Source organism: Protopterus annectens, chromosome 6.part0 (genome assembly GCF_019279795.1).
Source record: "Protopterus annectens isolate FY-2018-M chromosome 6.part0, PAN1.0, whole genome shotgun sequence".
Classification (NCBI taxonomy): domain Eukaryota; kingdom Metazoa; phylum Chordata; order Ceratodontiformes; family Protopteridae; genus Protopterus; species Protopterus annectens.
This window is the reverse complement of record NC_056737.1, coordinates 1,895,220,558-1,895,244,241: the sequence shown is the minus strand read 5'-3', so window position 1 is coordinate 1,895,244,241 and position 23,684 is coordinate 1,895,220,558.

The window sequence follows — 23,684 nt, the reverse complement described above, 5'->3', positions numbered from 1 at the left end:
AGCCTAAATGACCTATGGCTGTCATCCTTGGCACCACAGTAAAGAGCACATGGTGGAGGTACAGGTTCCTACCCACAAATAAGCCATACCGTGGAGTAAACCACCCAGCATTAAGAAGCAAGGCTCCTCATTAGTAGATGTCAGGCATACCCCTGTTGAATGTTATGCAGATAGGTAATATGCCATATGAGTCACCCTGTGTAACTGTTTGACAGGAGCAAGTACAATCACATTACATGTGTCCCAAGGGATAGGGTAGCATAACAGTATGCTGCTGTAGGCCCAGGGCCAATAGCATACTACCTACCTATGAAACAATGCACACACACATGAACTCATTGCAATACCAACTATGTGAGGTGGAATGAATGTGCCACTGACTGTGTGCAAGGTCTGTAATGGTGTGATTGCTCAGCATGACTTTGTGTCTGTCATGGTAATGTGTGTCCTTGGTGTGAGGCCAGAGAAAGATGTGTCAGGTATTGGGATACAAACATACAACATTGCCATATGTTGTGCTGTGGTTCCCTGTATATGACTGCAGTGTAGGTAGGGGTATGGCCACAAAGACTAGGGTGCATTACCATTGAAATTTTAACTGTGCATTGCATGCATTGCATGGGTTGACAATGTTCCCCATCCATTACCTTTCTACATACCCCCAGTGTGAGGTTGTGCATTGGACCTCAAACAGTGTGCCGACTGCTGGTGTATACTAGTTTGTTGTATGGAGTGTGCCAGGCACTGTCACACAGTTGTTGGCTGAGCACTGATATGTGGTCATTTACATGTGTATCCCACAATAGACAGACAGATGCTATATATGGCAGTTTGGTGATATCACTACAGTAGAGTATTATGTGTGCCATATCACTTGCTCACATATGTTTCTTTTCCTTCCAGGGCGATGGTGCACCAGCGCAACCCCTCATACTCGGCTGCAGAGGATGAGGATATACACCAGAGCCTGGTCCGGGATTTTGCCACACTCTTTTCCCGCACCAGCCAGAACCAGCAGGAGTGGGCTGCACTGTGGCAAGACCTTGTCCGTTGGGTAAATGACATAGGCATGCATAACCGGACATATGAGCAGGTACGCCATCACTGCAGTGATTTAATTAGAAATGTCCGTCAGCATGTGTCTGATATCCACAGTCAACAGCTTGCCACAGGTGGTGGGGCAGCTATACACCCCCCCTCACCAGACTGGAGGAACTCCTCCTAAGTGTTGTGGCTCCAGCCCAACAACAACAACATCCGCAGACATGTGTAATGATGGAGGCTGGAGCCACCCAGCATGTGGACATGGAGCATGTAGGTAACATGCCATATATATAGTTGACTGTTCTCTACACTGGTAGTTTATGCATGTGTGAGATGTGAACTGTGTTTGTAGCTGTTGTCCTGGAAATTATTGTGCAATATTGATATTCTCAATATCAGCAGTAGACCTGCGAATGCCAACTGTTGTACTACTGTACTGTATCATACTTACAGTATCAATGGCACAGTTGTGCCCACTGACAATAAATGTCTTATTTGTGCAGGTCCCTCTGGTGAAACAGCAAGGCAGCCAATCCATGCTGGTGAGTGTGTAATAACAATACTTTTAATACTAATGATAATAATAGTAATAATACCCTCAATCAGTATTGCTATGTGTTGGATTGCAGGTCTGTTTGTGTCTGTGTGTTTGTATCTCATGTACTGAGGAGTGTGCATGTATGCATGTGTGCATGTGCCCATGTGTGCATGTGTGCATGTGTGCATGTGCCCATGTGTGCATGTGTGCATGTGCCCATGTGTGCATGTGCCCACGTGTGCATGTGTGCATGTGCCCATGTGTGCATGCCTGCATGTATGCATGTGCCCATGTGTGCATGTACCCATGTGTGCATGTGTGCATGTGCCCTTGTGTGCATGTGTGCATGTGTGCATTGTGCATGTGCCCATGTATGCGTGTGTGCATGTGTGCATGTGCCTGTGTGCATCTGTGGTAACATTGTGTACACATTGTAAACTGTGTTTCCAGTCTTCCTCTCACAGGTTCTGGTGTTGCTCTGGTGGTGTGCAGCAGAGAACCTGAAGCCACTGCTGGGGATAGTGATAATGATGATACATGTGTAATGGCACAGGGAGGTGTGACAGGGTCTGTTGTTTGTCAGCCAATTGACAGTACACAGCAGCCAACCCCATCAATGCGCACAGTCATCCTGCCAATACATCCATTGTGACCAATGTCCTTAGGTGAGGGACAGCATGCAGTGGGCATTGACCAGGGTAATGTGGTATCAGTGGCACATGCATCCCCTCACAGCAGCCATGGCCAGAGTCCTGACATGGTACCACACAAGCAGATGTCCAGGGGTTCTCGTGGGAGCATCCATGGTCATACTGCCCCTGTCAGACGTGCTCACAGAGGTCTTTCAACCTCAGCTATGTTCCAGGCTGTAATGCAGGCACAGGCACGTATGGAACGGTACACCAGACAGGGTCTGAGGGAGCTTAGTGCACATCGCACTGCTATGAATGACACAATGCGTGACGTTGCGGCTGACATCCGTAATTTCACCGAGGTCATTGACAGACGTTGGGGGGATACATTAGATCTGTTCCACAACTACATGTCCATGAGCCAGGGCAATGCAGGACAGTAGAGGCGTTGATGTGGACGTATGCCAGCAACATCAGCAGCTGGCAGTCATCGCGGATGACAACAAACCTGCAGCCACTCCCATAGTGCCAGTACCATCCCCAGCAATGCTGGGTCTGTGCTGTCATCAGACCGCCCTAGAAGACCACATGCACATGGCTCTGGACAGTCCTAGCAGGGACACGTGTCCAGTCATCAACCGACTGCTTCTGATGACAGTACCCAGTCTGGCTTAGTACCTGATACTGTCCGTAGCACCCCTGCCAGGCACAGGTACCGTGTCCGTGGCCAGAGACAGTGATCTGTATGACCTGGCAGGTACAGTCTGTGGCTGTCCACAAACACCCGTATATGGCAGCCACGAGGTGGAACTGTGTGCATGCATACACACATGCATAATGCTAACACCTAGGGCTAACACATACACACACACACACCGCATCAACATTGCCCCATCCTGTACTGTTGTCCCTCAATAACACACACACACATACATGTCGATTGGTTCTATCAGTGGCAGACTCAGGCATACCAAGTACACACCCTGTGCATATGATGAAACTGTGCCACCTCCTGCAATCTGTAACATTGATGCAGGAACAGGTTAACATGGTGCAGATGCACAGGGTGACTACATAGAAGTGTAGTAATATTATCATGTTGTCAACAGTACAGTGTAATGATATCATTGTGGGTATATCCCAGCATGCCTGATGCATTAACAGTATGATTGTCATTGTATTGTTTTGAACACCACTATTAATTACCATAGTGTAATGTCTGCACATCTTTGCATTCTGGTGGTAAGGCTGAAAACACAAGGCCACCTACATAGGTAGATTAGGGGATAAGAAAATGGAAGTAATGATACTCAATGCCGGACATGTAAACCGCAAGATGCATGCAGTCCAAACTCTACTCTGCATGGAGAATGCTGATATATGTGTAGTAATAGACAACAGGTTCAAGACTCCCAAGAGCACCTTAGCACTACCAGGTTACACCTCATACCATGCTTGACAGCCCCAAAACACGGAACTAACTATGACAGGAGGGTGAGTCTCATTAAATGTCAAGGATACTGTGGTGGCAGGACAGGTAGCTTACATCCTTCTAAGTTGGGAACTGCTGATTGAGGGCTCAGTGTCTGTTATTCTAAAAGTGTATTAGTTCTGGTTTAAGCACTTGGGCTTCAGGCCAGTTATTTTACATTAAGAAGGTTCATGGTGTGCACTCTTGTGGGAGGAGAGACGAGGACTCTGCCCGTCTGAACTTGGAATTTCTGGTTAAAGGCTTATAGTGCCTGCATATTTGAACTGTTTCTTACTGAAATTGGTACACCTTGTTTGCTGTAGCATAGACTAGATCCAGGCCTGCTAAATGTAGCTTTGTTTGTATGCTTGTTTGCTTGTTATTTCCCTGAAATGCTAATTCCACCTAAAACACAGCTTTTCAGTGCTTCTGTGGATCCCTAGTGATATCGGCATTGCTTACTGTACTTATTTCCTTGTTTCACTTGAAAGAAAGTTACTGTTTGTCATTTTTGCATTTAAGTTACCTGTAGCACATTGCATTTACGTTACCTGGCACTTGCTCACTAAAGCAATTATATAAGTCAGCGCTAACAAATTAAAAGCACTACACCCTCACAAACTCCCCTTGAGTACCTTGTTCCCCATTGGCCCTTTTTTTGTCAATTATAAAGGAATTCCCAATACTATTCTAGCATGTCCAAAGGTCAGTTGTCAATCTCCTCTCCGGTCCAGCTGGTGAATCTGGGAATCTTGAGGCAATGTTACAATTGCCTCATGTACACAGACAACCCTCTCCTCCTCCCAACAAATTTCAACACATGTGAGAGATGCAACCATATAGCCAAACTGGAGGCTAAGCTCTCTCAACTCAGTACTGGCGAAACCTGTCAGGAGGAGGAGGAAACCACACTCACTACAATTCCAGTCTCACATAGACCTACCACGACAGCAAACCAAACACATAAACACACAAAAACATACTCAGAGGCTCTAAATAAAAATCTGCCTAAGCAGCAGAGACCTCCAAAGCAGACACCCAAGCAACCACTACCCCAAAACAAAACACGTGCAACACACAGCTCCCAAAGCCAGTGTGCTGAACAGTCACAGCCCTTAAGGCTAAACAACACACCTGATACACTTGTAATAGGTGACTCTATCGTCAGGCACACTGACGTCCCGCTCACCAGGCTGAACAAGGAGAAGGTCACGGTGAGCTGCCTGTCGGGCGCTAGGATCTGCCACATAACACAAGCACTCAGGTCACTCCAAGGCAAGTACAAATATGACTCAGTCATTGTCCATGCTGGTGTGAATGACCTGAGACGTACCTCCCTGGACTACATGAAAAGAGACATAGAGGAGCTCTCTGAGCATGTGGCCCAGGCCGGTATGACTCTGACCTTGAGTAGCATCTTACACTCACCAAGAATGATGTCACAATATGAAGACAAGATGATCAATTTCAACAATTGGCTTAAGTATCGGTGTCATTCAAAGGGGATCCAATGCCTGTCAGCCTGGGATGACGTGCTCGACAAGCCACGATGCTTTGCTAGGAACGGCTTGCACCTGTCACCCCTGGGCTTTCGGATATTGGCAAAGGCTCTTGCTACCCCCATAGTGCCTTTTTTAGGCAAGGCTCAAAAGACAAACCCACCTCCATAGGTATCACAAGGGATAAGAAACTAATAGTAATGCTACTCAACGCCAGCAGTGTAAACGTCAAGATGCATGCACTGGAAACTGTCCTTAGCATGGAGAACATCAATATCTGTGCAGTAACAGAATCCTGGTTCAAGGCTCCCGAGATCACCCCAGCACTGCCAGGTTATACCTCATACCATGCTTTTCTGCCCCAAAACTTGCACCGAACCAGAACAGGAGGGGGAGTATCAATATTCATCAAAGATACACATACCTCCAGGTTGGTGGCATAGCATGAAGCATCAGAGACTATCCATGTGCAACTAACAGTGGGTAAAACTGCCTTCCAGTTTATATCCTACTACAGACCACCCTCCCAAACCCAGGAACCCCACTTGGCCTTCCTGAGAACACTGAAAAATATGAAGGTCTCTCGAAACACCATTATATTGGTGGACTTCAACTACCCAAACATTGACTGGGAGCATTACTCTAACTCCAACACCCTAGCTCAAAGGTTCCTAGAATTTATAAACTCAAATGCTATGGAACATCTTGTTACCACTCCCACAAGAGGGGAAAACATACTGGACCTGACCATCACCAACATGGGGACTGTATGCTCCAGACCAGAAGTGTATCCCTCACTGGTAAGATCAGACCATAAACTAATCTCACTGGATATTCACATCCCGACCCCAACCCCTGCCCAGAAAACCACAGTGAAAAACTTCTCTAAAGCAAATTTTTTTAATTGATATGGCAGCTGTATAAAAGGACTGTGTGAGTGAGCTTTACTTTTTTACTCTGTAAAGGCTTGCAGCTGAGGCGCTAGGAGAGGAGAGACAACTAAAAGGTTTTTATTAAATTCTTATTTTGGAAAGTAGAGCTGTTTTCACTGGTCTTTTGTGTGGTTTCAGAATAATTTGCTTTTGGATAGTGGTTATTTAATCTCACTGGATATTCACATCCCAACCCCACCCCCTGCCCAGAAAACCACAGTGTAAAACTTCTCTAAAGGAAATTTCACACTCCTCAAAACTGAGGTGGAATCCTTCAAAGCCCCCGGGCCTGTGGAAAATACGGCTCAGGCTGCAGAATCCTGTATAAATGCTTTCTATGAACACCTTCAGGAATGCATGGATCATGCAATCCCAAATAAAACCAAGACCCAATCCTCCAAAGGCAGACGTCCTGTCTGGTGGACCACAGCCATAAACAAACTATACAATAGAAGGAGGAAGTTACTACATGATAGAGCAAAATCCCAAAAAGGGAAGGCATCTCTGATCAGTGTTATCAAAATACTACGGGCACTCATAAAATCGACTAAGGCCAACTTCGAGAGACAAATTGCACAGGACACTAAGGATAATCACAAGACTTTCTTTAGTTATGTTAGGAACCTGGGTGGGAATTCCCAGATATGCTCAGAATTAGTCCAAAATGACAAAAAATACACCGAACCCACAGACATTGCCAACATCCTAGCTGACAGGTTCAGCGCAAACTTCTCCCCCCCTCCCCACCAGAAGGGCAAATATCTATCCCAGCAGAGTGCTGCCCCCCTGACATCTCAGATGCTCAGGTAAGAGCCGCCCTCTCCAAAGCAAAAAACACAGCATCAATGGGACAAGACGGTATCCCGGGCTGCATCCTACATGAACTCCAAGATGAGCTAAACCCAAACATAAAACTACTGTTCAATCTCGGCCTTACCACAGGATATGTACCCAAAGAGTGGCGTACAGCAACAGTGGTCCCTCTACACAAAGGTGGTGCCTCAACAGATCCTGGAAACTATTGCCCCATAAGCCTGACTAGCTTGGTCTGCAAACCTATGGAAAGGATCATCATGGACCTCATAAATAAAGATATTGGGGACCTACAGACACTGGATCCTACCCAGTTCGGCTTTGTTAAGGGAAGATCCTGCTTCTTAAACCTGGTCAATTTCTTTGAAACAGTCACCAAGGCCATTGACAAGGGGAAGGTGGTCCACACAGCCTACCTGGACCTTGCAAAAGCCTTTGATACAATACCCCACTCGGGCATTATAGATAAGCTCACCAGCTTAAATATAAACCCCTATGTCACTAGATGTGTTGCAAACTGGCTCAAGGACAGAACCCACATGGTTAGAATTGCTGGAGTCATGTCAGACTCCAAACCAGTTACAAGTGGCATCCCACAATGCTCAGTCCTGGGACCTCTCCTGTTCGGTATATATTTCTCGGAGGTACAGGCCAACATGGAAGGACTGTGGCTGACCAAGTTTGCAGATGACTGCAAACTGGGCGCTATAATCGACTCTCCAGCTGACACAAGCATCCTCCAAAAGGGCCTCATAGAAACAGACAACTGGTGCCAGAGCCATGGCCTCAAACTAAATGCCAAAAAGTGTATAGTCATCCTCTTTGGCAAAAACAAAGTGCCCACAAATTACCACATAGGTGGTAATCCATTAAGTACGGAAGAAGTAATTAGGGACATGGGGACCCAAGTTGATAGCAATCTCTCATTTGACAACCACGTGGCCAAAGCGGTTAGAAAAACATTTTATATAGCCCACCTAATCATGAAGGGATTCACATCTAGATCAGGGGAGGTCATCGTGCCTCTTTACTCATCCCTCATCAGGCCCATAATTGAGTACAATGCTCCTTTTGGGATGTACCTTACCAGACACCTGCAGCAACTGGAAAGACCCCAAAAGTACCTCACCAAGAGGATCAAAGGGCTCAAACAGATGCCATATGCTGCCCGGTTAACAAAACTCCATACTCAGTGGCATACCGCCTGCTCAGAGGCGATCTGTGCCTGACATATAACGCCATATCCAACCCGGAATTAATGGACATGCTGCACCTCAGAAAATCCAAATCCTATCGAGCTACGCGCTTGAGAGACTTGAACCTCAGCACTGACATAAATAGGACATGCTGGAGGGACAGATTCATAACCCGAGGCTCCCTTCACTCTGGAATAAAATCTCAGTCCAGGTTAGGCAGAGTCCCTCATTGACTCTCTTCAAGAGGAATCTTGATGTGTGGATGGGGGATCGTAGGTTTACCCCGGGTATCACTTCTGTGTCACTGTTAGACAGAAGCACAGTATACTAACCTCGAAAAAGGGCATAGCAACATTAATTTTAAATGGGTGGCGAAAGCCAAACACACTCTGGCTTGGCTTATAAATGCCCTAGGGCAGATAGCCTAGTATGAACCTATGAACCTATGAACCTATACCCACACCCCCAGGTTGTTGCCACAGCGTGACGCATCACAGCCTATCCACGTGCAACTAACAGTGGGTTAAACTGACTTCCAGTTCATAGCCTGCTACAGACCACCCTCCTAAACCCAGGTAACCCACTTGGCCTACTTAAGAACACATGAATATATGCAGGTGTCGCCAAACAACAATATATTTGGCAGCTTCATTTACCCATACATAGACTGGGAGCATTACTGTAGCTCCAACACCCTAGGCGAAAGGTTCTTAGAATCCATACACTCAAATTCTATGGAACAACTTGTTACCACTCCCACAAGAGGGGAAAACATGCTGCACCTGATCATCACCATCATGTGGACTATATGCTCCAGACCAGAAGTGTATCCCTCACTGGTAAGATGACACCATAGACTACTCTCACTGTATATTCACATACCAACCGCAGCCCCTGCACAGAAAACCACAGTCAAAAACTTGTGTAATGCAAATTCCATGTATTCACATGAGGCAGGCTTCACACATGTTAACTATTTAAGGTCACAGGTACATATGTCTATGTGGCACACACATACATCATGCGTGCATTGAAATTACTGATATAATATATGTCATACAATATTAAGAGCAACACCCAACACACTGTGTGACAAAACCGCAGATAGCATTTGTAGGATTCAAACCCCTACCTAATATGTTATGACACTTGAGAGAGACACATTAGCAGAGTGTGCAATTTGCATTGGTGTGAGGTTTCTTTTCTCCTGCTATACTTATAGGGTGCTGACATCATCAGTGTTTAGAAAGAGGAATGTACATCATGTAGTGTGTTCTTCTAGTTGCCAAAAGGGACATTTCTTTCAAACAGAATTGCACACACACTACCCCCCCCCTTCTAGTTGCCAAAAGGGACATTTCTTTCAAACAGAATTGCACACGCACTCACACACATACCTCATGTGTGCATTGAAATTACTGATATAATATATGTCATACAATATTAAGAGCAACACCCAACACACATGGACAAACTGTGTGACAAAAACACACATGGCATTTTTACGGATTCAAACCACTACCTAACGACAGTTGAGAGAAACGCATTAGCAGAGCATGCTATTCGCATTACTGAGAAGTTTCTCTTCTCCTGCTATACTTATAGGGTGCTGACATCATCAGTGTTTAGAAAGAGGAATGTACATCATGCAGTGTGTTCTTCTAGTTGCCAAAAGGGACATTTCTTTCAAACAGAATTGCACACGCACTAACCCCCCCCACTTCTAGTTGCTAAAAGGGACATTTCTTTCAAACAGAATTGCACACACACACCTCATGTGTGCATTGAAATTACTGATGTAATATATGTCATACAATATTAACAGCAACACCCAACACACATGGGCAAACTGCATGACAACAACACACATGGCATTTTCAGGATTCAACCCCCTACCTAACTATGTTATGACAGTTGAAAGAGATGCATTAACAGAGCGTGCTATTTGCATTACTGGGAGGTTTTTCTTCTCCTGCTATACTTATAGGGTGCTGGCATCATCAGTGTTTAGAAAGAGGAATGTACATCATGTGGTGTGTTCTTCTAGTTGCCAAAAGGGACATTTCTTTCAAACAGAATTGCGCATACACTAACCCCCCCTCCCCAATCACACACACTGCACACTTGCAGGATTCAAACCCCTATCTAACTATATTATGACACTTGAGAGAGACGCATTAGCAGAGCGCGCTATTAAAATTGCTGGGCATGTTTTCTTCTCTTGCAGTATTTATAGGGTGCTGACATCATTATTTATAAAGAGGTATGTACATCTATTACTATCTGTCAGTAAGGGGGATAGCATATATATGCATTAACAGATGCCTACTTCAGGGTCACATATACACATCAGCACTGCCAGGTTATGTTTTATACCATGCTTCGTGACCACAGGACCTGTAACACACAACACAACCAGTTCAGACCACCCCTCCCATATCCAGGAACCACACTTTGCTTCCCTGGGAACAGTGTAGGTTATGAAGGTGTTCACATACACCATTACAGTGATTAACTTCAGGTACAGGTATATTGAGTGGGGGAACTACTCAGGCCTCAACAACATCACCATACAGCCACTACAGTTTGTGAATCCATGTGCTATGGCAGGACCAATCACCACAGCCACAAGGTGAATACATATTGGACCTGACCATCTGCAACATGGGGACTCTATGTTCCACACCAGAGGTAGACCACCATTGTTAATATCTGACCATATCCAACTTTCCCTGGACATCCATATCCCATCCCCACCCCCAGGCAAGGAAGTCACTGCAAACAAAGTATTTATCAAAAGCAGACTTTGCACTTGTGAAGACTGGGGTGGAAGACTTCAAAGGACCCATGCTGGAGGATTATACAGGACACTCTGCATAATCCTTGACAATTGCATTCTATGAGCATCCGGAAGGTTTGCATTGATCATGCTATCCCAAATAAACCCAAGACTCCTCCACAACAGGAGACCTGTCTGGTGTACACCAGCCATATATAAGCTGTACAACAGAAGGAGGGAGCTAATACATTACAGAGCAATATCCCACAGAGGGAGGATGTCTCTGAACAGTATTGGCAAGACACTACAATCCCTCAAAATCATCACTTCAAAGTGTTGACAGTGAAATTGTCCAGACACTGCAGATAATGCTCCCCTCAGTCTGTAATTGACGCCCAATTACTGTTATAAGTCCTCGCTAACCCTCTTCCAGCAAACACCAGCCACATGGATGTGACATTGCAAATTCAACCCCTGGGATCTCCACTGTGTCCCTGCTTGACGGAGGCACAGCACACTAGCCTTAAACTGTGCCTTCTGTGACCTACTTTACAGAGGCACAGTAGCCTACTGTACTAGGGGAGGCAGGCACCAAACACACTCTGGCTAAGCTTATGTATTCCCTAGGGCGAACAGCCTAGTATTGACCTCTACACCCATATGTTTAATTTTCAGATGCACAATATTTGTTGCTGATAAACTGTATGCAGGTCTTTATTGCCATAGTTTTCCCTGTTTCTATGAACAACTTGTGTATCTGTGGAAGATGTTTGAATATGAGAGGGATCCACTATTTTACTTATGTCTCTGTTGTCATTTAACTGTGTGCACTGGGCAGATTGCTGTATTGTGGGAGGTTCCTGGCTTAACACATACAAATGCCAGATATGTGTGGCCAACTGCTAAACTGAGACATGGCCTAAGTGTGTGAGCATGCCCAGTTCAGGCTTTCCATGGCTTGTTGCCTGACATATGTCTCATTTATTAAAGTGTGCAAGCATGCCCAGTGTGAGCTTTCCATATGTTGATATCTGAGGTCCACCACATTTGTGGTTGTGTGTGAACTTCAACAATATTTCACATTTATAGTTGTGTGTTGGAAGTCATGTTGTGTTCTTACTGCCCAACTGTTTTGTGTCTGAACCCAACAGGGATTATACTGTGCCTGCAGGGTTTCCATGGGATAGTTTGCATACAGTTGTCAACATCCTTTTATACTGACCAAACACTGTAATATCGTATAGTGTACTGGTTCAGTACTTTCACTGTGGTGGACAGTATCCTGGGTTTCAGTCCTATCACTGCTTTAAATATTCATAGTGAGCACACCAGACTGGTTAAGGGCCAGTTGTGCAAATATGACCATGTTGCATTTTGTTCAGATATGGACTACTTAAACCAGGCTTGTCCAACATTGGTAGTGTATTCCGCAACTTGGGTGGACATTGACAAACACTAGCTATGTGCCCTAGGCCATTTCTAATGCTAGTCAGAGAGTGTGTTTGTCCTTCAACACACATTGTAACTGGAGTTTGCCATGACATATTTCAAGGTTAGTATACTGTGCCTCTGTCTACCCGTGACATAACAGTGATACCCAGGGTAAACCTACCATCTCCCATCCACTCATCAAGATTCCTCTTGAGGAGAGTCAATGATGGACTCTCTGGCTAACCTGTACTGGGAGTTTACTTAAGAGTGGAGGGAGCTTCTGAGCTATGGATCAATCACTACAGCATGTCCTATTTATGTCAGTGCTGGGGTTCAGGTCTCTCATGTACATAGCTCACTGGCATTCAGATTTTACAAGGTGCAGCATGTTCATTGATTCCAGCTTGGACATGGCTTTATACATCAGGCACAGATTGCCTCTGGGCAGGCAGTATGGCACTGTGTGGAGCTGCAGTTTGTTTAATCAGGCAACACATGGCATCTGTTAGAGCTCTTTGATCCTCCTGGTGAGGTACTTTTGGGGTCTTTCCAGTTGCTGGAGGTGTCTGCTGAGGTACATCCCACAGGGTCCATTGTACTTCATTGTGAGGCTGATGAAGGATGACTGAAGAGGCGCAATGACCTCCCCTGATAAAGATGTGAATACCTTCATGATTAGGTGGGTATACGGTATGCTTCTGTAACCACTACAGCCACATGGTTGTCAAATGCAAGATATCTATCAACTTGTGTCCCCAGGTCTCTTATTACTTCTAAAGTACTTAATGGGTTAACACCTATGTGGTAATTGGTGGGCACTTACTGTTTTTCCAAAGGGGATGACTATGCACTTTTCTGTATTTAGCTTGATGCCATGGCTCTGGCACCAGTTGTCTGTTTCTATGTGGCCCTTTTGTAGGATGCTTGTGTCAGCTGAAGGGTCAGATATGGTGCCCAGTTTGTAGTCATCTGCAAACTTGTTCAGACACAGTCCTTCCATGTTGGCCTGTACCTATGGCAAATATATACCAAACAAGGGAGGTCCCAGAACCGAGCCTTGTGGAATGCCAGTTGTAGCTGGTTTGTAGTCTGACATGGCTGCAGCATTTCTGACCATGTCAGTTCTGTCCTTGAGCTAGTTTGCAACCCATCTACTGACATAGGGGTTTATATTTACGCTGCTGAGCATATCTATAATGAACAAGTGGGGTATTGTATGGAAGGCTTTTGCAAGGTCCAGATAGGCTGTGTGGACCATATTCCCCTCATCAATGGCCTTGATGACTGTTTCAAATGAGTCAAACATGTTTAAGGGGCAGGATCTGCCCTTAAGAAAGTCACACTGGGTAGGGTCCAGTGTCTGTAGGTCCCCAATATCTTTATTTCTGAGGTCCATGATGATCCTTTCCATAGCTTCGCAGACCAAGCTTGTCAGGATTCTGGGGTGATAGTTTGCAGTATCCATTCAGGCACCACCTTTGTGGAGAGGGACCGCTGTTGCTGTACACTGCTCTTTGGGTACATATCCTGTGGTAAGGCTGAGATTGAGCAGTAGTGTTATTTGGTGTTCCATTCTTCTTGGAGTTCATGTTGGACGCAGCCCAGGACACCATCTCGTACCATTGATGCTGTGTGTTTTGCTTTGAAGATGCTGGCTGTTACCTCAGCATCTGCAATGTCAGGGGGCCAGTACTCTGCTAGGATAGATATTTGGCCTTTTGGTGGGGGGGGGGGGGGGGTTTGCACTGAACCTGTCAGGTTGAATGTTGGCAATGTGTGTGGGTTTGGTGTATTGTTTGTAATATTTGAGTAATTCAGAGCATATCTGTGAATTCCCACCAAGGTTTCTACCATCAGTTAAGAAAGCCTTGTGATTAGCCTTAGTGTCCTGTACAATTTGTATCTTCATAGGTTCATAGGTTCATACTAGGCTATCTGCCCTAGGGCATTTATAAGCCTAGCCAGAGTGTGTGTGGCTTTCGCCACCCCTTGCAATGTGAATATTATGCCCATTTAGGGTTTACTTTACTGTGCCTCTGTCTAGACATGACACAGTGATGACCCCCGGTGTAAATCTATGATCTCCCATCCACTCGTCAGGATTCCTCTTGAAGAGTGTCAGTGAGGGGCTCTGCCTAACATGGACTGGGATTCTGTTCCAGAGTGTAGGGAGCCTCTGGGTTATGAATCTGTCCCTCCAGCACATCCTATTTATTTATGTGTTGAGGTTGAAATCTCTCGCTCTCGTGGCTCTGATGTATTTGGATTTTCTGAGGTGGAGCATGTCCATTAATTCTGGATTGGACATGGCTTGTACGTCGGGCATACATCGCCTCTGAGTAGGCAGTATGTGACTGAATACAGCTGGGGTTTCTTCAGCTGGGCAGCATATGACAAATGTTTGAGACCCTTTATCCTCTTGGTGAGGTACTTTTGGGGTCTTTCTAACTGCTGCAGGTGTTGGGTAAGGTACATCCCAAATGGGGCATTGTACTCAATTATGGGCCTGATAAGAGAAGAGTATAGGAGCACAATGACCTCTCTTGATGTAGATGTGAATCCTTTCATGATAAGGTGGCCAATATAGAAGGTCTTCCTAGCCACCTTGGCAATGTGAGTGTCACATGAGAGGTTACTGTCCACTTGTGTCCCTAGGTCCCTGATTACTTCTTCCGTACGTAATGGATTACCACCTATGTGGTAATTTGTGGGTACCTTGTTTGGTATTTGGAGAGACTTTCATACTCTCCAGTGTCTTCAGGAAGGCTGAGTGGGGTTCCTGGATTTGAGAGGGTGGTCTGCAGCATGCTACAAACTGTACAGGAGTTTTGCCTATGGTTAGTTGCACATGGGTGGTCTCCGATGCTTCGTGCATTGTCAGTAACCTGGAGGTGTGGGTATCTTTGATGAATATGGATACTCCCCCTCCTTTTGTGGTTTGGTCCAGGTTTTGGGGCCGAAAAGCATGATATGAGGTATAACCTGGTAGTGCTTGTTTGCTCTCAGGAGCCTTGAAGCAGGTTTCCGTCACTGCACAGACATCGATGTTCTCCATACTGGGGAGTGCCTCGAGAGCATGCATCTTGAGGTTTAGACTTCTGGCATTGAGCAGTATTACCCTTAGTTTTTCTCCATTTTTGTTTTCTAGGGCGGTAGGTTTATCTTTTGAGCCTTGCCTAAAAAAGGCACTACGAAGGTGGCAAGAGCCTTAGCCAATATCCAGAAGCCCAGGGGTGACAGGTGCAAGCCATCCCTGGCAAAGCAGTGTGGCTTGTCAAGCATGTCATCCCAAGCAGACAGACATTGGATCCCCTTGGAATGACAGCAGTAATTGAGCCAATTGTTAAAGCTGATCATTCTGTGTTTGTACTGTGGCATCATTCTTGGTGAGGGTAAGATGCTGCTCAGAGTCAGGGTCATACCGGCCTGGGCTACATAATCAGACAGCTCTTCTATGTCTCTTTTCATGTAGTCCAGGGAGGTACGTCTCAGGTCATTCACACCAGCATGGACAATGACTGAGTCATATTTGTACTTGCTTTGGAGTGACCTAAGAGCTTGTGTTATGTGGCGGATTGTAGCGCCAAACAGGCAGCTTACTGTAACCTTCTCCTTGTTCAGTCTGGTGAGCGGGACATCAGTGTGTCTGACTATGGAGTCACCTATTACAAGTGTATCAGGCATGTTGTTTGTCCTTAAGGGCTGTGACTGTTTGGCACACTGACTTTGTGAACTATGTGTTGCATGTGCTATGTTTTGAGGTAGTGGTTGCTTGGGTGTCTGCTTTGGAGGCCCGTGTTAATTTGGTAGATTTTTAATTATAGCCTCTGGGAATGTTTTTGTGTGTTTATGTCTTTGACTTGCAGTTGTGATAGATCTATGTGAGACTGGGTTTGTGGTGTGTGTGGTTACCTTCTCCTCCTGACTGGTTTTGCCAGTGCTGAGTTGAGAAAGCTCGGCCTCCAGTTTGGATAAATAGTTGCATCTCTCACATATATTTGTATTTGCTGAGGGGAGGAGGGGGTTGTCTGTGTACATGGGGCAGGTGTAACATTGCCTCAAGATTCCCAGATTCAACATGCTGTAGCTGGCCTTAGTGGATTTTATGTGTGGTCATAGTTTTTTGCCATAATACTGATCAGAGATTACTTCCCTTTTTGGGTTTTGCTCTATCATGTAGTAGCTTCCTCCTTCTCTTGCATGGTTTGGTAATGGCTGAGGTCCACCAGGCCAGATGCCTGCGTGTATGGAATTGGGTCTTGGTTTTATTTGGGATTGCATAATCCATGCATTACTGAAAGTGTTCATAGAATGCATTTATAAAGGGTTCTGAGGTGTGGCCCATATTTTCCACAGGCACAAGGCCTTTAATGGATTCCACATCAGTTTGGAGGAGTGCAACATTTGCTTTACACATGTTTTTCACTGTGATTTTCTGCCCAGGGACTGGGGTCAGGATGTGAATATCCAGTGTGATTACTCTATGGTCTGATCTTACCAGTGAGGGATACACTTGTCATCTGGGCATAGAGTACCCATGTTGCTGATTATCACATCCAGTATGCTTACCCCTCTTGTGGGAGTGGTAAGTTGTTCCTGAGCATTTTGGTTTATGAATTCTAGGAACCTTTGGCCTAAGGTGTTTGAGCTAGAATAATGCTCCCAGTCTATGTTTGAGTATTTTCAGTCGCCCAATATAATGTTGTTTGGAGAGACCTTGATATTTTCATGTGCTCTGAAGTAGGCCAAGTGCGGTTCCTGGCATTAGGGGGGTGGTCTGTAGCAGGCTACAAACTGGGAGGCAGTTTTAGCCACTGTTACTTGCCCGTGGATAGTCCATGCTGCTTCTTGTTGTGGTACCAACCTGGGGGTGTGGTTATCCTTGACAATTATTGATAGTCACCCTCCTTTTGTAGTTTGTTCCATGTTTTGGGACTGTAAAGCATGGTATGAGGTGTAACTTGGTAGTGTTAGGGTGCTCTTGTGAGCCTTGACCCAGGTTTCTGTTACAGAACAGATATCAACATTCTCCATGCTGAGGAGAGTTTGGACTGCATGCATCTTGCAGTTTAGACTTCTGGCATTGGGTAGCATTACGTCTAGGTTCTTATCCCTTGTGATACCTATGGAGGTGGGTTTGTGTTTTGAGCCTTACCTATTCAAGGCACAGTGGGGGTGACAACAGCCTTTACCAGTATCCAAAAGGCCAGGAGTGATAGGTGCACGTCATCCCTAGCAGGTGGAGCATCATGTCTTGCTCAGCATGTCATCCCAGGCTGACACACATTGGATCCACTTTGACTAACAGCAATACTTAAGCCAATTATTGTAATTGATCATCTTGTCTTCATATTGTGGCATCATGCTTGGTGAGGGTAGGATGTTAGTCAGGGTCATCAAGTTTGCATATACTACATGGTGTTACATTGCTTAACACATGGCAATCATGCCTCAGGTGGTGCTGCAGGGCTGTCTATGTTGGATGCACATACTACACTCCCTGTACATGTTTGAAAGCAGGTTGTGTCAACTTAGGCATCCCTTTTACTATATGTGTGAGTCAGAGAGACGTATAATTTCCAGGGTTCCTACTGAGCCAGTGTATGTGCTATGTGTTGCCTCTTTGCCAAGGCCAAGGCATACTGGGCATGCCTCCTTCTGCCTACTGGGGCAGGCTCAGGTTGTTCCTCCTCCGAGTCACGCTCTGCCTGTGGTTGGCTTGGTAATGGTGGGGGGCTGTTTGGCCCAGCCCTATGCTGGTCCTGCTGCAGCTGTTTTCGCAGAATCATATTATGTAGCATAGCACATACCATGACAATTTGGGTACATGTAGTTGGTGAGTACTGCAAGGCTCCACCAGATGTGTCCAGGCACCGGAACTGTGACTTGAGCAGCCCAAAAACATGCTCGATTACATTTCATGTTTGTGCGTGTGCCTCATTATGGCATTCTTGTTCAGGTGTGTGTGCATTTCTGATGGGTGTCATCAGCCACAGCTCCAGTGCATAGCCAGCATCCCCCACTAAGTGACCATGTGGGATGTCCCCATTGGCAAATGTCTGGTACAGCTGCATCAAATGCCAGATATGGGAATCATGGTAGCTTCCAGGTCAGCCAGCACACACATTCATTATTATGCCCTGGGCATCACACACAACCTGGCAGTTGATGGAGGGGAAGCCCTTGTGGTTAATGTAGGCCCTACCCCGCTCACCAGCTGGTGCTTTGATGCGTATATGCGTGCAGTCTATTGCACCCACTACCTCAGGGTATTCCGCTACTTGCTGGAAGAGACGTATATTGCTGGCCAATACCTCACGGGAATGGGGAAGTATACATGATCACCGACATGTGCTAACATGGTATTCAGGAACTGGTGCAGTACCCTGGATGCTGATGCCTGTGATATCTCCATCATATCACCAGTTGGTCTCTGGAAGGTACCTGTTGCTAGTATTCTTAGGCCAACACATACCTTGGTTTCCACTGGGATGGGTTCCTCTCTGTTGGTTCTGTGTGTGAGGCGTGGCCTGCACAGCTCAACAATTTGCTGCAGGAGGTCTCTGTCCACTCTATAGTGCTCCACTATCTCCAGCTCATGTAGCCCCTGGTAGGTTACCCTGGGTCTGTACACTCTTCTCCATCTCCTCACTGTGGGTTGCTCAGCAGCATTCACATTGGCACCACCCTCAGCATCTTGCACATGTTGCCCTATAATAGCAATGGCAGCCCCTAACATTTTTTTGTCTCAATTGAGCTTTTTAAGTTTTCACTTCTCTTTGTAGAATGCAGTATTGCAGTGTTTCTGAGAAAAACATGGGGGAATGTTGTTTGCAGAGTTTTAAGTGCTGGGCTAGGCTCATGTAACCCCTGCTAGGTGACCCTGGGCCTGTACACTCTTCTCCGTCTCCTCACTGTTGGTTGTCCGGCAGCATTTGCATAGTCACCACCCTCAGCAAGTTGCATATGTCTCCTTATAACAGGTATGGCAGCCCCTAGCATTTTTGGTCTGAGTGAAGCTTTTTCAGTTTTCTCTTCTAATAGCTTACTCCTCTGTTGCAGTGTCTCTTGAGAGAAACATACTGCACTGTTGTTTGCAGAGTTTTAAGTGCTGGGCTGGGCTACTGTTCTGCCTGTGTAATTGCCTGCTTCTGATTGTTTTCACCTGCTAGCTCTGCCAGTATTCCCTGCTAGCTTCCTACTATTTCTCCTGCTTCCTTTTTCCCTTCTGTTTCCTCAGGGGGGTGCAACGCGCATTCTAGCAAAAACACGCTCACAGCGGCTAACACGCGTGCACACATGCTTAGACAGGCTACAATCTGCTTATTTGAGTCAAAACGCGTGCACACCAGCACAAACAAGCTTACAGGTCTTTAAACAGGCTCCTACATGCTTACTCTGCCTTAAACACGCACACTCATGCTTACACGCGTGCACTCTATCTTACTCGTGCCTACCAGTGCGCACACGCGCGCATGCACGCCCAGCAAGAAACTTTGGTGTTATCCATAGTGTTCACCTTCCATTTCTTGGCTTTCCCATGCCCACTCCTCTTTCCATGATATGTGACTGACATCTTTCACATGCCACTGTGCTCCAATGATCTTCATTTCTTTCATACATTCCCCCCTGTGATGTCACCTATCTCCTACTCTGTTACTCCCCCTTATCCTACTCCTACACTGCACAGAATGTGCTCATTTGCTATGTGACAGTACGATTCACTATCCTACCACTCATTTACATAGGATTGCCTACTAATGCTTAGTTACATGTCTTACACTCAGCTTCCCCCCTTAGCAACCCCTACTCAGTGGCCATGTTGTTTTCAGCCTGCTATTCCCTTACATTGTAAATTCATGCTTTTCTGTTTTTTTATAGCGCAGACCATTTGCGCAGCACTGCGCTATGTTTAAACATTTTTATTTTATTTTTGCATTGGGGTACGTTCCCAGTGGCCACATATTTGGCCATTGGCATGCTGCCTGGAACATTTGCAACCTTTATTTGAAGCTGACAAGGCTCCATTGTGTTATTTGCAGAACGGTACTCAGTTATCAACTGAGTACATTTCTGCAGATAACACGGCTCTTACACGGGCAGGTGTCTGCTTCCTGGATCGCAAAATTACCTCATTTGCATGCCTTTCAGCTGCAAGTGAGGTAATTAGCATATCCACGCCCTGTCCATGTAAGAGCCGATTTAGGTGCTCTCTTACACGCACATACAGGCTGTTCCTGGATAGCGATGGCTGCATGGAGTCTTACACTACTCTTAGACTCTGTGCAAGCCATCGTGAATCCTGCCCATACTCCATTACACATTGGAAGACCAATGAACACAGACGGTAGGATCTGAGATTCAAACCTGCAACTCTCAGCTATGTTTACACTGTAACCCAGACACTTACTTGCCTAGATAATCCATCTTGTTTAAGGATGTATAGAGGAAATGCAGTGAAACAAATGGATGTGCAGGGATGGGGTAGTAACATGGACCATTGTTTACACTTTACAAAATGGTTAAAGCACAGTTCAATGTGTTGCCCATTTATGAACAAAAAAAAAAAAAACAACAACTTGCAAGCATGACTGCATGCCATCAAAGTACTCACAACACAAAAACACAACTATGAAATTTCATACCTCGGACAGTGGAGTACTGTCATATAACACATAGTTGCTCTTAACAGACAACTACAATTTCCTGTTCATCACATACTGTACACGCAAATGTAGTTTAAGTAGGAGGGCAGAAAATATATATATGTATATGTACTCTGGTGTCAAACTAGAAACTATAAGTCAAAAATATGCCTGATATCATGGGATGTCTCTGATCTGTGATCAAAATGTGTATCTGACAATCTCACTCCCTCCAAATAACAGTATGAGAAAGTTGGCGAATCGGAGTTAATAAGCAATAAAAATATATGCAGTATATTCAATTTGCCAGTGTTATCGCATCCCACATTCATTCTGCAGAACTATTCCACTATGTTCAAAGCTTTACACATGAAATTGAAGTTAAACAGCTGCTGTTGCCTGAAAATTATGGATAACAGAGATATTAATAGAAATCCAGCCAATACACACTAAAGCCATAAGTATGTACAAAACACCTGTAAACATCAACAAGCAAGTATTTATATAAGCATTTTTAAAACTTTTACACAGATACACCAATCAAAATGTAATGAAAGCTGTCCCCTAAGGGGATTTGAACCCACAGTTAGCTAAGTCAGACATACTTGGGCTACTTTGTTTACTGGTTGGGCTAATACAGAGCACAATGCTGTCCTTCTTCCCAAACAACTATTGGGTGTTGTAGCCATATTCATGCAGATAACAAGAATACAGAAAAATCTGACACATAAATACTATAGGCTGTCATGATCCAACAACTGCCAGATAGCAGCAAGTTTTACAATATAGAAGATATCGGTAGACATTTAAACCTGCAGTGGTCTTGTGTTAAACAAATGTTTTTTTAATAATGCTGTACACTTTGTAAAGCAGAACAAAATAATGGTTGACTGTATCACCTATTGTTTACACATACACAAATAGACTGTACGATATTCTTGAAGAATTAAGGATAATGGAGAAATGTGCAGTCATTAGTGGCCTAGGCACTATGGACATCAGTGATACATGATCATGCTGGATGTCTGAAATTATTTACTTACATACTGGAAAACATAAACATCTAACCTGTTTATTAGTATGTACATGAAAACAATATTAAACAAATAAACCCTACTGGAATAATACATAATTACTGGAAGAACACTCACTTTGCCTTCTTGATTATCCAGATGAGCTAATTGTCAGAACTGCTAGCTAATGGGGTAAAAGGGACTATATCCTGCATATGAGTCACAACTATATCTGTAGTTTCCTAAGGAATGTACAGCTATACTTAGGATTGTGACACTTACTATCGGCATGCATCCACCAACTGTCTACGTATCATGCAGACCCCCCCCCCCCACAAAGATCCCAGCATTTCTCTGATGCAGGTCAGGTCATTGTAGTAGTGGTAAACTTACACTCCAGTCTATAGATTCCCATATGACACTGATGCACCCTTGCATTCAGGTTCCATATATCAATCATCGAGTACTGTGGTCTGGCTGTCATGTGATGCTCCACTCCAGCATAGACACTCAGCATCTATGTGGCCTCCTTCTCAGTCCAGTAGGCTGCTCAGACATTTCAAAGCCTCCTGGAAGTAGCCATCCTGATGATAATGATAAAAAAGTCAATAGATCACCATTCAATAAATTGCTTACTGAGGTCCCACTCAGTTTTCAGGTAGCAATGGTCTGATCTGTAAATGTATCAAAATTACAATTTAAAAGTGTTGCTTACCGAATGGAATCAGATCATTGGAAAATAATGGGCAGGTGCTACATGCCTACTGGGCATTTGTGTGGAGCACCTTCCTGTTGTGATGAGCTATTGGTAAATGCTCCAGATTTCAAGAACATACACAGATGTGCACAAATAGAGTTCCAAAATCTTGAATTTTAATGAACCTCATAAGTTATATATGGGGCAAATGGGACTTAAAAGCTGTGTGCACAGGTATAACTGACTCATAGGTAGTTGCCAAGATAATTTTGTACCTGCTAGTATTGTTGTAGTTGGATATGTTTCTCTCCTTTTACACGTATGTTATCATTACTCTTTAGAAATGTATGGCTATATGTATATATGCTCAGACTGACGCATTTATGGAAAATTTTGTGCAATATAAAAAAATCTATATGACTTATTTAGGGGTGTAGGACTGACCTGTATGCATGCAGGTGGGTATATCTGCATCACTAGCAAGCACTACTTCCCCATATGTAGTTGTACAGAAAATGTAAACAGCACCAGTGAACAATACCTGAGGACTTGCTAACGGATTTTCTTTAAATACTGCTGCTGACTCAGTACTGCCTGTGGTATATGTGTGGAAACCTACAGATTCCTACATGATCCATACGTTGCTGTGTAGTATGTCTTTATGGTACTGTTATGGATATTTATCCATTGATGCTTATTAAAACAAGTTCTAGAACTCTTTTCTCAGTAAAACTAGATCTGGCTTTATGTCTGTTTACTATGTACTTTGCATGATATGCTTACAGACATATAGACTTTTCAACTATTTCCTTAAGTTGTTCAATTGATAATTTTCAGACAGTCTCTGCTAAAGGAAATATCATTCACTGCCCAGTACTGATTGTGTTGATAAAAGCTAGGCATGTCTAATAGTTCATGTCAATGTGGCACTATTTTATTCACAGGTGATCTGTTTAGGCTCTCATTGCATTACAACTAAAGGATGTGTGTGTGA